The following is a 13799-nucleotide window of genomic DNA, read 5'->3' as shown; positions in this document are numbered from 1 at the left end:
TCGGGGCAGGCTTCCCTCTGGTTTTTAATATAACATTTTTCCATTCACCTTTAACTAATCTCAACCCAGGATTATAAAAGAGAAGTACATGGAAAAAATATCTGGTGAAAAAGTAAGGAAGTCGTGCTTGAGTACCAAGCAGGTTTGTTTCATGGTTGACCAGCTCTCATTTTCATATATAAAATGTAATACAAACTACTTGTATCTCCTTTCTTTCTAGCTGTAACTGACCTGCGTTAACCTGGCTACTCGATACTGTTGGTTTTATCTTTCTGACACAATAGACACAGAAGTCCTTTTTTCCCCCCCTTTTCTTTTCCTTCTCCTCCTATTCAACTTCAGCACCATTTGGGAGAATGGAAAAATTAATTGATTTTCCCTAATGATGTCTCAGTGAGCAGATCAGGTTAACTGCGGACAGCAGCTGCAGTTTAATTTGTGAGTGTGCAATTGAAAATTATACACTCATTGGATTACTGCACCTGACCGCGAGGCTGGCACACTGCCTGCTGTCTTAAAAAAAAAATAAGACTCACAAAAAAGTCTAGAGAAATTCTAGTATCTGTGCGGATGCATAGAAGGAATATAAAACAGCAGAAAGGAGAATGGAGATCCATTCTTATTTTTTCAGAAAAATTATGGAAGTTAGTAATTTTCTCAAGGAAGTCCAGAAAAGTTGCAGTTGAGTTACTTTAAAGGTCATTATTGCATTTGGTGGTGTTAAACCCGACCTTACTGTTCTGGAATTGTCTCAAGAATCAGAAAGTGAAACAGAAACACTGAGGGAAAGGTTAGTATAGATTTTATGCTACTGCATACTGGTTAATAATCTAAAGTGCCAGGAAAGTATCAAAGTATTATGATTTTAAGCATTTAGAAACAGATTCTTAATTAAAAAAAGACAATTTCAACCGGATGAGAATCTCGAGCTATACTTTTTATCCTAAAACTGACAGGGTGTGTGAATATTGTTTAGGTTTGATTTTGGTTTTTTTTTCTAGTACTTCACATGTTTAAACTTGAGTCATTTCACTTCCAGAATATGCTTAGAAAACAACAAAAAAGCATATTTTAGGTGTCCCTAAAATAGAAAAGAGAAGCCAGTGTTTGGCCCATTAGATTTTTCCATTTGAAATCATTAATATTTTGCAATCTGGATGAAGCTGTGGATATTTGTACTCTGAAATGTCAGCCAGCATCTTACAATTTCACATACTTGTCATCATTGAACAGACTTCAGGTTCATATTACAAATTGGCAGTAATACTTTTCAGGTCATCTAAGTATTCCCTTTTTTTCTCTCTCCCTTACCCGAACTCTTATATTTCAAAGAAAATCAAGAGGCAAATCGTAGTTCCAGGCAAGTATGTCACCTAGATATTGCAAGGGCAGCTGTCCTGCAAACCCTAGGGCAGGCTGGGCTCTTGCACATCAGATATAGCTATATAACACCAAGGGCAGTGGAAAACTTGAGTTACAAAAAAAGGTGCCTACAAACCTCAAAGATGATGCCTGGATGAAAGGATATAGGAGGTGAGTTGTGGTCTAAATTCTGGAGTAACGAGTAGCTAATAAGTTAGTTCAGAAAAGGTGGGAGAAAAACCTATACACGGCTATTATGATATAATCTATCCAAAGAAAAAATTCCGTCTCATCTCCGAGAACTGGAAGTTGCCCCAAACTCCGTGTTTTCTCTGCCTTTTGTAAATCCTTTGCTTTCAATGCATTTTCTTGCACGTTAGAGGGAATTCCCGTGCTATGTCAAGACCAGCGCTCTAACAGCACTAGCAACTTGCAGAGCAAGACAAGCTTGCCCTTGAGCTCCCCTGACAAATGTGTGAAGCACAAATGTACAAAGCACAGCTGCACTCATACCCTCTAAACATTTCAAAAGGTTTTCTCTTCTAGAAAACACGACCATTTGTCAGGTTCCTACACTGAAAGCACTTTAAATCGGACAATGCTACAAACTATAGCCCTACAAACCACTACTTCCATTTATTCTTTCCTTTCTGCAGTCCGTCTGGGAGGATTGGAGGGAGAAAACTCACCGTCTTCTAAGTCATAGGAACAGGAGAGAGGGGAAGGCTAATGCAGTTCACCTGTTCCGCTCTTCTGGCAGAATAAGTTTGTTCTCCTTTGCATATATATCGCCCAAGCCAATATAAAAGCTTTCTCTGTCCAAATACCAGTTCTTTCGCTGCTTTGGGCTCTGAAGGTGTGAGAGGATTTATCGCTTGTAATTTTGTATTGCCCTGGATTAAAGGGAATAGGTGTACACTCGAGCCACTGTTGACATTCCTGGCATGTATGGATAGCATAGGCAGTTTACATTTACAAGCCAAAAACATAAAGAACAACCTTTTGTGAGCATTTGCTTTTATTGTGACATCTCAACTGTGCAGTAATCTCTGTGCCAAGGAGATGAAATCATCAACTTGTTTGAATTCTTGCTTTTATCAGAGCAGAGCTGCTATCATAATGGAAGGACTAACTTCTTGCCAGGTTAATTGGTTTTAATTTGTCCTTTGTAGGAATCTTTTGACTCGACTGTCAGATGATATTTATATAATGTTGATCCTCTTCAAGGCACTTCACCAAGATCAATTATCTTGGAAAACAACTCTTGCAAACTCTACATTATGGTTCTTCCCTTTGTAGCGTACAAAGAGGTTGGTGGCCTGATTTTTCAGGTCTAGGAGTCACACCTGAAAACTCAGCCAGATGTGACTCATCCCAGGTTAACACAGGGAGAAAATATCACAGAAGGGGTCAGAAAAAGTAGGAGTGACAAGGTGCCCATCTGTACTCGGGCCTGAAAGCCAATTCCCCGGCATCGTACAGTTCAGCCCCCACTCTGCCTGCCCAAGCCACCAGGGAATACTATATCTTTAAACAGAGGAAAATAACTTCATAGAATGAATACTTTAAAAGGGATCCTCGGATTCCAGTATTCAGGATTAAACACGGCATTTTTCTGCATTTACCAAAAAGTTTATCCAGCGCCAGACAAAACACCGAGAAAGACAGGAACATAAAGATGGGTTTTCACTAGAGAGGGACAAACATACAGAAATGTTAGGGTTAGACTAAGACTAGCTTGACTAAGATGATGGTTTCCTTACAAGGATTTAGGGTCCCGAGTACCAAAGTCACTTCTGAACTTGTGACTTTGGTAGATTTGGTAATTTGGAAGCATCTCTTGTATTTTCACCTTTTGGAAGCGCTTTCTGCCTTCCCTGTTCATGTCCTGCTCATCTCAAGTAACTCAGCAGTGGAGACGTAGCCTCAAGGACTACTAGACTTAAGCAAGGTGGAAAAAGGTTGACCACAAAAACGAATGAAAACTGTTCAGCATCTTAACATCAGTGCAGCGAAGCAGGCTACTTTTACTGATAGATCTCAGAATTTATCTTTCTGCCCCAGTTCATTTGCATACACCAGAGAAGGAGGAGTAGGTACCTTCATGCTGGTAAAACTGAGAGCAGGAAGACCCAGAATTATACTAAGGTGTCTACAGTCAGATTTTGTTTCTACATCTTAAACTATTTCTAGGTTTCAAGAGAACCAGTTGCCATCTCCCATACATATTGTATTGTTGTAGAAAGGTTAGCTTAGATATTTGTATCAATATGAAATAAGGTATAAAACAGGATTTTGTTTATACTAGACTCTTTTTGTGGCACCAGGAGTCCGACGTACGAGGAACTGTAATTCTAAGGCAAACTGTGTCACCAAGGCAGTCAACGTAATCCCTGAGGACTTAATATGTGTTTATATCTCTCCGCTAAGGCTGCAGGTCTTCCTTGTAACAAGTAAAAGACAAATATTCCCAGAGAGGGAGAGGTGTGTGGCTTAGTGTGGCTGAACAAACACTTTGCTGAGGGCCAGAAGGCACTAAGGAAAGGAGCGTATGAAGAGAGAAAACTCAGAGAAGATGTTGGGGGAAAACCATTCGCAAAACTTCTGGAAACCTCATGAAAACATGGATCTTTGCCTCCAGGAATTCTGTGCAAAATTTATTCTTCCTTGCACTACAAATATTCCTCTCTTTATAAAAATCAATGAATGAAGGTAGTATGACTGCACTGGGACAGATAAACTCTTTGCAAAATGTGTTCAGTAATGTGTAGCTGTCCAACTATTGCAAGAATATTGATGACCGAACCAGGAATGGATGTCCTGGACACGGAGCATCTCTCCGTTCCTACTTTTACACCAGTGGAAATGGAGTCTACATGCTTCCGTCTACTGTCATTATAGCTTAGAAAGGGCCCCTTTGCACCAGCTGTCTTAGTTTTTGAGAGTCTCTGTCATACAGTTTCCAAACCATAACTTTCTGCATTGTATTTCCTGCAAACTATTCCCAGCCATTCCTAGCTCAATTGTATTGAACTTGAGCAGACTGGTACTATTTCAGAAGAGTTTGCAGACAACAAATAGCAGCATTTGCTGAATACATGACTGCCAGATTCTACGTGGAAGAGTAATAAAATGCAAAGTACATAACTCAGCTCCACATAGCATGGTCTGGCTGCTTGCCCTTTTGCCTCTGAATTGCTTTTTGAATCCCTGCCCTGCCCAATACAAGTGAAATTATTCTAATTATACAGTTTGAAAGAGTCCCTAGTGACATGCTGGATACCGATCATTTCCTAGTTCACTGCAAAACAATTTCACATATAATACAGATTACACAAAGGGTCATGAGCTCATAGAAACTCTGAAACTGTCTTGAAAGCTTTGTATTCTCTCCGAGTCTAGGTCACTTTTGGGTATGGATTAAAGAAAGATGGTGAACCTCCTGTTATTTTTAAAGTAAGCTTCTAGATATTTTATTCTTCTTAATCTCAGACTTGCATCTTCTGAAGAAATAGAAATAGAGCTGCTCTTTTCCTTATTCCATTTGCAGATGCATGATGAATTAACCAGGTTGCGCTTGTCAGCTCTGTTTATTAGGATGGACCAAAACCAAGCCCCAGAACCCAAACAACATGCTAACCAAAGGAAGTTCAAAGTTGGATCCAGACTTTTTACCTGTTTTCCCTTTTGAGTGACCCAAACCCAAATTTTAAGGATGTTTTCCTCAGGATTTGATCTGAGGAGTGATCACCTGCCAAAGGGTCACGGTCAGAAGGAGATAAAATACAGATAAAAAGATCTGGCTCTTCTTCAAGAATCTTTTTTCCAGAGTTGTGCAACAAAGACTGTTTTTATCACCACTATGGTATAAATTAGTGATCTAAACAGGCAGAGGAAGATGGATATAGTACCTTCAGTCATCATTTTCTGTCTCTGCAGGTGACCCATCCCAGCAGACTCAGGCAATGACAGTCTTTTACAGTAACATTGTCCCAGTCTGCAAGAGCAGAAATAGTGGGAATGGTTTTTTCTCATTGACTGTCTTATGCTCTGAGATTCGTTGCATCCCTGAACATGTGCTTGTAACTACAATTTGGTATAATTGAGGTCATAAAATTATACAGCCAATTATATAAAATGGCCGTTGTTAGTCATAATGATATCTCATAGGATAAAATGGGGACAAAAGCATGCACTTTGCAAACCTTCTGTCAAATATTTTTCCAGGGCTGTTTATTATTTGCTGTCTTGAAGGTAGAATTTTCATCAAAATCTCGAAAAGGGAAAACTGTCAGCAAGGCCTACTAGCAGCATTGGCCTTTCCATCACAGAAAATCCCCCCCGCTGGATCGCTAGCCCGGTGACTTGGTCTGTAATACTGAGCTTACGGGATTTGACTTAACACTGGTCATCAGTGGCATCAAAAATATGAAGTGAGAAAGAACTATATTCAAAAGAAGTAAAAAATCTCCCTCTCTCCCCTTTCCCTATTCCAAGCTTGACGTATTTCCAAGAGTCAAAAACAAAAGATGTGCTCTGCTGTTGTAATGACCTCACCTGCAAAACACTACGCAGAGTTATGCCAGCACAGATTTTTCACGCACATGTAATATGCAGTTATCCAGCACTGGTTTTCATATTTTTTTTTTTTCCCAGTAGTTTAATCAACAGAAAAATAGCCATGCACCATGCAAGAACGTGATGGTAGTAGGGATACAAGAAAAAATTGCCTTTGATGCCAGGGATGGTGACCTTGATTAGCCAATAAACCAACCTAACTTTTTACAGAAGATGACACCTGAACACAAATTCAGTGTTTGTGTTTTTAATAGTCTTGTTCCAGCTTCTTTATTGCCTTCTGTTTGTTTACTACTTTGTTATTTGGGTGGGTTTTTTCAGTTCCAATGTAGCAATGGAACTAGAAAGAGAAATACAGAAACCTAGCACAGGGTAACTCTCTCTAGTATCTGTAGAATACAGTGGCTCCCACATTTTGAGCAGAACTCCGTGCTTTGGAAAGCCAGAAGTCAGGCTGGATAAAATCTAACTTTTTGCTGTTAAAAAACAAACAAACAAACAAAAAAGTTGATTAGATCGAAGGAAATGCACTGCCCCACTCAATCATTTCTGATAAGGCCAAGGGGTTCACCTGTGATATTTTAAAATCCAGCAGAACAAGGTGGACGTACTTTAAACCGTCTTCCAAAGAGGTGTACATCTTATACGGGCATTAAGCCATTCAGGTAGGCATGGATGAATCAATGGAGCGAGATCCATTGCTTAGGGGGATCCGGCCGCCCTATATCCAGTCCCCATTGATGGGATATACCGGTCAATGGTATTTCCATGCTGACCCCACAGCACTGTGAGAGCAGTGGGAAGGGCAGAGCCTTTTAGCACCATGGCCGTGCCTGAAGCAGCCCAGGAAGGCAGCACCTCTCCGTGCCCTCATGCCTCATGTTGGACATCTGCAACCACTTCCAGAACCTATTCTTTTTTCCCCCAAAAAAAATCTCCTCTCTCACATTTTATGCTTCAAAAGATAACTGGAGGGAGTACATCCATCAGGGCTGGGTGGTCCCTTCTCCTGCAGTCAACCTTTTAAAATAAAGTGCATGAGATACCTGGTGGACCTGCTGTGAGAGGACCTGAAATAGGTCCTCCTAAAGGGAGCTGAATTCATGCCAGAGCTCCACTGCAGACCTGTTGCTTTATCTCAGACCAAGGCGGTCCGATCTTTCCAACACGGAGTGCCCAGCTGCCCATTTTGGGATGTTTCTGTTGGCCTTCTCTGATCTTAGGAAAATATCTCTGCTGCTCACTGTCTTTCCAATAGCAATTACAAATAGTTTGGAGAGAATGATGTCTTGCCATCTATTGCACAGCTCTTTGAAAAAAGAGGTCCCATGCTCAAAGTTAGCCTTTTGGATCTTCTGGAGAAGAATTAAAAACAAATATAACTTTGGATCACAAAATCGGTAATCGCAGTGCTTACACAGACAGCTTAAATCTTTCCCAAGCCCTTGAATCCATCGCGCTCCAGCTTACAACTGCTAGCAACGTTGAGCAGGGGACTGAGAAATTTTTTTCTAAATTAAACTTGGACTGGATGTTTTGGTGAACTTGTCTCTTTTATAATAAATATTTTTCCCCTAAAATTATGGAATTGTCTGTTTCGTTTCAAACTGTTTCTTCACCCCAGGATTCAGAAAAAGCAATGTTTTTTTAATGTGGAAATTTCTTGCACAGGTCCTCTTGTCCTTTGAGCCAAATCCCATTTTATGTTTCTTAAAGATTTATTTATTGATACTTTTTTGGCCCACCTGATTAGTTACATAACTACACATCACAGACGGGATGTAACCACCAGTTTAAAAACCTTTTTGAAATGTGACTCGAAGCAGCCAAAGAAGCTTTATCAGTATCACACTGATTTATTTAGCACATACGATGATTTACTACAGCATTTGGTTTATGCTTGAAGAATTTTTTTCTTTTTTTTTTTTCATCTTTTTTGGTCTCTTCTGAAAAGTTGACACATGTAACCACTATTGTTTTCTATTCTAATCTTTTCAAATTTTTAGGGTTTAAATCATCTCTAATAAATAAAAACTTTCAGTTGAAACATGAGAAGGAAACTTTTTTTCTTTCCAACTGCTCCTGACCATATGGCACGTTAAAGGGGGGGGGGGGTGTTTCCTGTTTTCTGCTTCTGTTTGTTTTGTAATTAAGAAACTACTTGAATGAGAGAAAAAAAAATATATATCTTGCTAATCTTGGATCCTTTATTACTTATGGAGCCAAACTTCTTTGAAGTTTCTGACAAATCCCATTAATTTTTTTCCTATTACACGGTAAGGTTCCAATTCTTGGCTCAAGCCTGAAGTGCTGAAATGGCAGAAGTAGTCGATATTGTAACTCTCATGAAATTTCCAGTAAAATTTTGGCAGCCTGGAAGGCAAAGCTCTGGATATTTTGGAAAGGTATCTAAATTAATCTTTTCATACCTATGTCATTCATCAGTGTGGATGGCCTAGCTATTAAGCTTTATCATTCAGGAAGGCATTGCCCAGAGCGTTTTTCGTGTTGTAGCATTCCTTCCTTATTGCTGGGGAGCTGGCCCCACCAGGTGCTGCAGAGTCATCGAACGCAGAGATGCTCCTTTGCCTGGAAGAACTTACATTTTAACAGCACTCTTTATTATAGGTCCTCTTACTTTCACAAACCCTTCTGTAAGCGAGGGAAGTGGGGTCAGTCCTGATTTAAAGATGGGAAAAAGAAGCTCACAAGTGTAAATGATTTGTCAAAAACAATGGCAAAATCAAAATGAAAACACAGAGTTCTTGACGTCTCCTCCAGTGCCAAAACCACCAGAGCATCATTCTCTTCCCTTTGCAAGGAAAAAGCTGCTGGTTCACGTCTCCTGGGGCAGATTTTCAAAGGCAGTGACTACTGGGATTTTAAAAAGTACGCAGTTGCGGGCGAGTTTGGTACCTAGGCATGAAGCAGCCACACACTTTTCCAAACAAATCCTTCTGCATCGTGAAAACCTGACCTTTCTCCTAGGCATAGAGCATTTTGTAGTCCGTACTGTGGAGATTTTAGAGCCCTCTCAGAGATCCAATTGTCATTTTTACCCTGTTGCTAAAATGTTTTCGGTGCCGGGCACAGGTTCAGCAGTTTGCAGGGAAAGGCTGTTCCAAGCTCTTCAAGTGCAGTTCTAGTAATTTTTCCAATTGATAAATACACCACGGATGACTCCCATCCCTTCCATTTCCAAAGACATAAACAAGCTACAGACCATTCTGGGTTTGAATCACAACCAGAGTAACAAAGTCCTGAAATCCAACACATTATCTCATGTTAAATACACTCCTGTTCTATATGATTAATATGCTCTCTACTTAATTGAAGTGTGACACACAAAGCGAAAAATGTTAATTGAATTTTATAGCTCATGAAGGTTGCCAGGTTCTTGGGAGATTATTTTGCTGAAGGGATAACTTATCTTTTCGAGCTTTATTTCTTTTTGGTTTTGGAAGCATTGAAGGAGCATTAGCTTGGAGAGACAACACATTTATTTATTGGCTTTGGTTTCTTGCAGATAATGGCTATTTTATTTTTCAGAAAACATGCCTAGCTTGGCTTTTAACTACAGTTTGTGTAAAAATCTCATAAAAGAAAAAAACCCTGTTCACCAAACCTCTGAACTCGAGCCTTATCTCAGATTTAATCGCAGTTTGAAATGAGGTCTGACTCCTGACCTGTTTCAGTTGAACATCCCACCACCTGCCAGACTTCTCGTCTGAAATACAACTTTCATGTTTCCTAGTAACTTCGACTGCAGCTAATATTACAGTAGTCCCTTCTGGGAAAGACTGCTCTAAACTCGTGCTTTGCTATACATGACCAGTTAAGACAGGAACAGAGCTGATTAGAGCGATTGTGACAGTAATGATTATTATAAACCATTATGCATTGATTTCGGTTGTTTAGAAGGGTTGGGGGTTTTTTTACATGCTGAGTATTGATCATCATATGCAAATGAAGACATTTGTAAGGTAATTGCTGCTTCTGCAAGTCCGTGCAATACCTTTAAAATTTAGTAGCACTAAAACTGTGATCCTCAGTAAACACATTATGCTGATGCAGAAACAGAAATTCTGCTCCAGAAATATGTGCACTCTCCAGCATATTAAAGACACTTATTTGGCAAAACCTTTGCCAGTGATGCCTGGAAGATCACATCTCGCAGGTCTCTGCCTGATGTTGTCTGTGTCACCAGCCTGAACCTCAGCTGTCAGAAAAAGCTTTGTAAGCATATAAAAAAAAAAGGGAATGTGATGCTTTGAAGACAGGCAACTCTACTTATTTCCTCCGTGCCACTGGGGGGGGTAGTCCATGCCCGACCCTGTTCCGTGCATTGGGGAGATAAGTCTGAAATATATATATATATATGTATGTCCTCTATAACAGTATCAGTAATTGCTCGCAAGCTCTTGAAAAGTAGCACTTCTTGATTTCTAGTAGATTGGTTAAGTTTGGGTCCACCACCAAGAAAGAAAACCAAACATGGCACTGATAATAAAGTTCATCACTTCTCATCTAGTGAATAGCAGTTTCCACGTGCAGGAAAAGACAGAAGTCCGAGTGTAACCCACATACTGTCTCATTGGCAGGTTTATTAGAGGAGCTATTAGTATTCTTATTAATGGACCTGCTAGATTTTCTTATTAGTGGAGTTGCCAGACCTGCAGCAACCCGAGGCTTATTTTGCCTCTTGTTATGCTTTTAGCCTTAGTGTTCACCAGAGGTGCAAGTCAAGGTCAATTTAATTAAATAAAGCCAGTAGTCAATTTGGAACAGATCTTCTAATACAGAATATGGGAAGAAAAAAGAGAAAATTAAAAAGAAAAGGAGATAAAAGGATAATAAAATATTTCCAGCTGTTCTGTGAAATTTCTGCAGTTTCTCCACACTCCACCACGCTCGCTAGGCTCTGTTGTGGAGGTAAATCCTGGACCATTTTGCATGACGCACAAACCAATGCCTGAAATCATGTTTGTCAGCTCAATAGGAAAAAAGTGGTAATCACATGTCCTAGCACCACCGCTCCCAGAAAAAGTGCATTAACGACCCGTGAGATCTCTGATACAGAACCAAATGCTTCTTGTGCTTGCCTTCTTAAGCTTCCTTCGTGATAAAGCAACCAGCTGGCAGATGACTGCATATCAAAGCACAGCGAAGTACCGTCTGTGGTTTTAAACTACATTATCCTCATCCCCATTATGAAGAAATATAGCTCCTTATAATCCCCATTACACTCCTGGATAATTGTGAACAATCTGCAGTAGTCTCTAGAGAGAAACCCTTGACTCTTAGACTGCTTCTAACTAGTATTTTAAACGCATTGCATTAAAGCCCACGTATGTTCCTTGTACTTTATGCAGAAATCATGCTAATATGCTTAAACAAGAAATCCACTCATTTTCAACACAGAACATTTGTTTATCGATTTTTTGCTACACATTTGTTGATGCTACAAATTATGTCTTCCACAGGAGAAAGAGGAACAAGCAAAGGAACAAGAACACGCACAGTCTGAGTGGAGAATTGCGAATTCTGATTGGGAACAGGAACTGAGCAAGCAGTAAACAAAACCTTATGTAGAAGTACGACCTACAGCACAGATCCATATTTTTCAAAATTGTTAATCAGCAAAACTCCGCATATGATGTCATAAAAATATTTGATAAGAAATCTCATGCTATTGGATACAAGTTTCAGAGCACTAATGCGGGGTCCTCGTCTATGACTCCTATTTTTGAATTAATGAATAATGTTGACTATGGGCTTGATAACCTGCCTCCACTGAACAATGTTCTGGTGTACCATGCAAGTACAGAATGTACAATACTAATTAGCTGCTTTGCCCATCTACTTAAAATGTTTTGCACATGCCAGCAAATGTAAATACACAATTAGGGCATATTTAGTTAAAAGGCAAAGCAAGATAAAGTACAACTATTATTAGCCAGAACAAAAATCTTCACAATCTTCATCCATACTGAGGTCCAATTAAGTTTGCAAAATGTGCAAACCAGCTCAGCTGATTATTTAAGGTTTGGAAAACAGTCCTAGGTTAGAAAGTACGACACTAAGTATTTTGATGGCGTGGGTGGCTGTGGTTTTATGACTATTGTTACTATTAGCTGTTTGTTGTCTGCGCACACACTATAAAAAACTCATAAGCCAAGTGTGAAAGTAATTAGCATTAGGAAGTTGTGTTAACAGGAATTAGAAAAGTAGTCACAGGAGATCTTCATTACAGATGAACAGTATTAAATGTCAATTGTATCAGATGTTTTGTGTTGTTGTATGTCTTTCTACTTAAATGTAGGAACTAAAATTCAGCTCATTGTCAGCTCAGTTTAATGACAAAAACAAGTTTGAGGGGAAAAAAAGGAAAAAGCATTTTCTCTCTCTCTCTCTCTCATTGAGCATTTGCCAATTCCATATCTAGAAATACTGCACTTTTCAGTGCTTGAGATTGTCCGGGATTATAAAATGCTTAAAGAGTTAGTGCCAAAGAAGACAAAAAGAAACTTCTTTCCAGGGAATTTGAAGCATTCTTCACTGCGGTAAATGTTTTCTTTTCAGGTTAGAGGTAATTCCCCTCAATCTGAGACACAAGGTCTTTTATAAGAGTGTTGCCCCTGACACAAAGTATTGCTTTGCAGCAGCCTGACAGCTTACTTTCTTTCAAACTTACGTAGGGAACTAATTAAAATAGAGTTGCTTAATTTCCATTGCAGAGGGTTTCAACTTATGTCTAAAGGCTGACTGAAACATCATGTTATGATAATCATCGCTCCAGCTCCCAATTAGTCCAGTTGCTCCCAGGACTGGAATGTGCATCTTAAAATTTGTCCCCCTGAATTCCTCGACTAAGGATGCACTGTGTACATCTGGGAGGGTTTGTCAGAGTGGAAGTGATACCCAAGCCACAGCACTACCAGGATTTCCCTGCAAGACCTTGCTGGGCTCCATCTGATGCTCCATGTGGCAGCTTCGTGTAGCTCGATGCCCGTTGGGGGTCTGCCATCCCTGCGAGTGGCATCAGTGACTGGGCTTCCTCGAGGAAGAAACAGGTATGTTGATATGTAAATAAATAAGTTGAGCATGTGGAGGTAAAACAGAGACTACCGCTCATCCTCTCAGTAAGAGTATTGATGATTACCTTTAGAGCAAATTCATACTTACAATAATATTATTAAAACAATATTTTATTTAAATAAAATTTAGCTTTATTAATATTCCATCTCTTTCCCCTTCTTCACTTCTTCTCCTGAAGTTTAATTCCTACCTATTTTGTACATAGCAAAGTGGTTTCTTTCCCACATCCCTCCAAATCTGAGCAGATTTCAGCAAAGCAAGACAGAGAGAAGCAATTGAGAGCTAATGACTAGTGCAGTCTGATATCAGACCCCAGATAGGCAGGGTTTATGCTTGTTAAATGTGTCTGCAAGTTCTAGAAAGCTAATTAAAGCTAAGCATATTCTTCTCATCTTACAGGTACTCTGTGTCTGTGGGATATAAGATACCAAAAAAAGACTTCTGTTTCCCTGATCCTTTAACTGTGTGTCAAAGCAATGAGCCCTAAATGAAGTTTCATCTTTCTCGAGGTGTTGCTAGGTGCTAATTAGCCTTGGGGCCTTATAAAAAAGGGAGAAAGTGCAGCAAAGGATTTCTGTGGAGATTGGTTTCTTGTCCACTCTTTAGAAATAAGCCTTACAGGACTCTGTCATTAGAGGTTGCTGTGACATTTATTCCCGTGTTGTGGTTGTTCCAGCGATGGACTCTGCGCTTATTAATACAAGTAGATATTGCTGCTTCAGTGGATATTTTAGCAAACTGATTTTCCTCACTCTATAGCC

At 39.6% G+C, this 13799-nt stretch overlaps 1 long non-coding RNA gene across 1 annotated transcript in view; it reads left to right on the top strand.

Annotated features, from left to right (window-relative positions):
- Positions 1 to 12208, top strand: part of LOC143167916 (uncharacterized) — a 49170-nt gene extending 36962 nt beyond the window's left edge. The window contains exon 3 of the long non-coding RNA XR_012996630.1: positions 11424 to 12208. This is a non-coding gene — a long non-coding RNA (uncharacterized LOC143167916). The remainder of the gene's footprint in view (positions 1 to 11423) is intronic.
- Positions 12209 to 13799: the final 1591 nt, after the last annotated feature.

The sequence above is a fragment of the Aptenodytes patagonicus genome, chromosome 16 (genome assembly GCF_965638725.1).
Source record: "Aptenodytes patagonicus chromosome 16, bAptPat1.pri.cur, whole genome shotgun sequence".
NCBI classification, from domain to species: Eukaryota; Metazoa; Chordata; class Aves; order Sphenisciformes; family Spheniscidae; genus Aptenodytes; species Aptenodytes patagonicus.
This window is presented reverse-complemented; position numbering and strand designations above follow the sequence as displayed.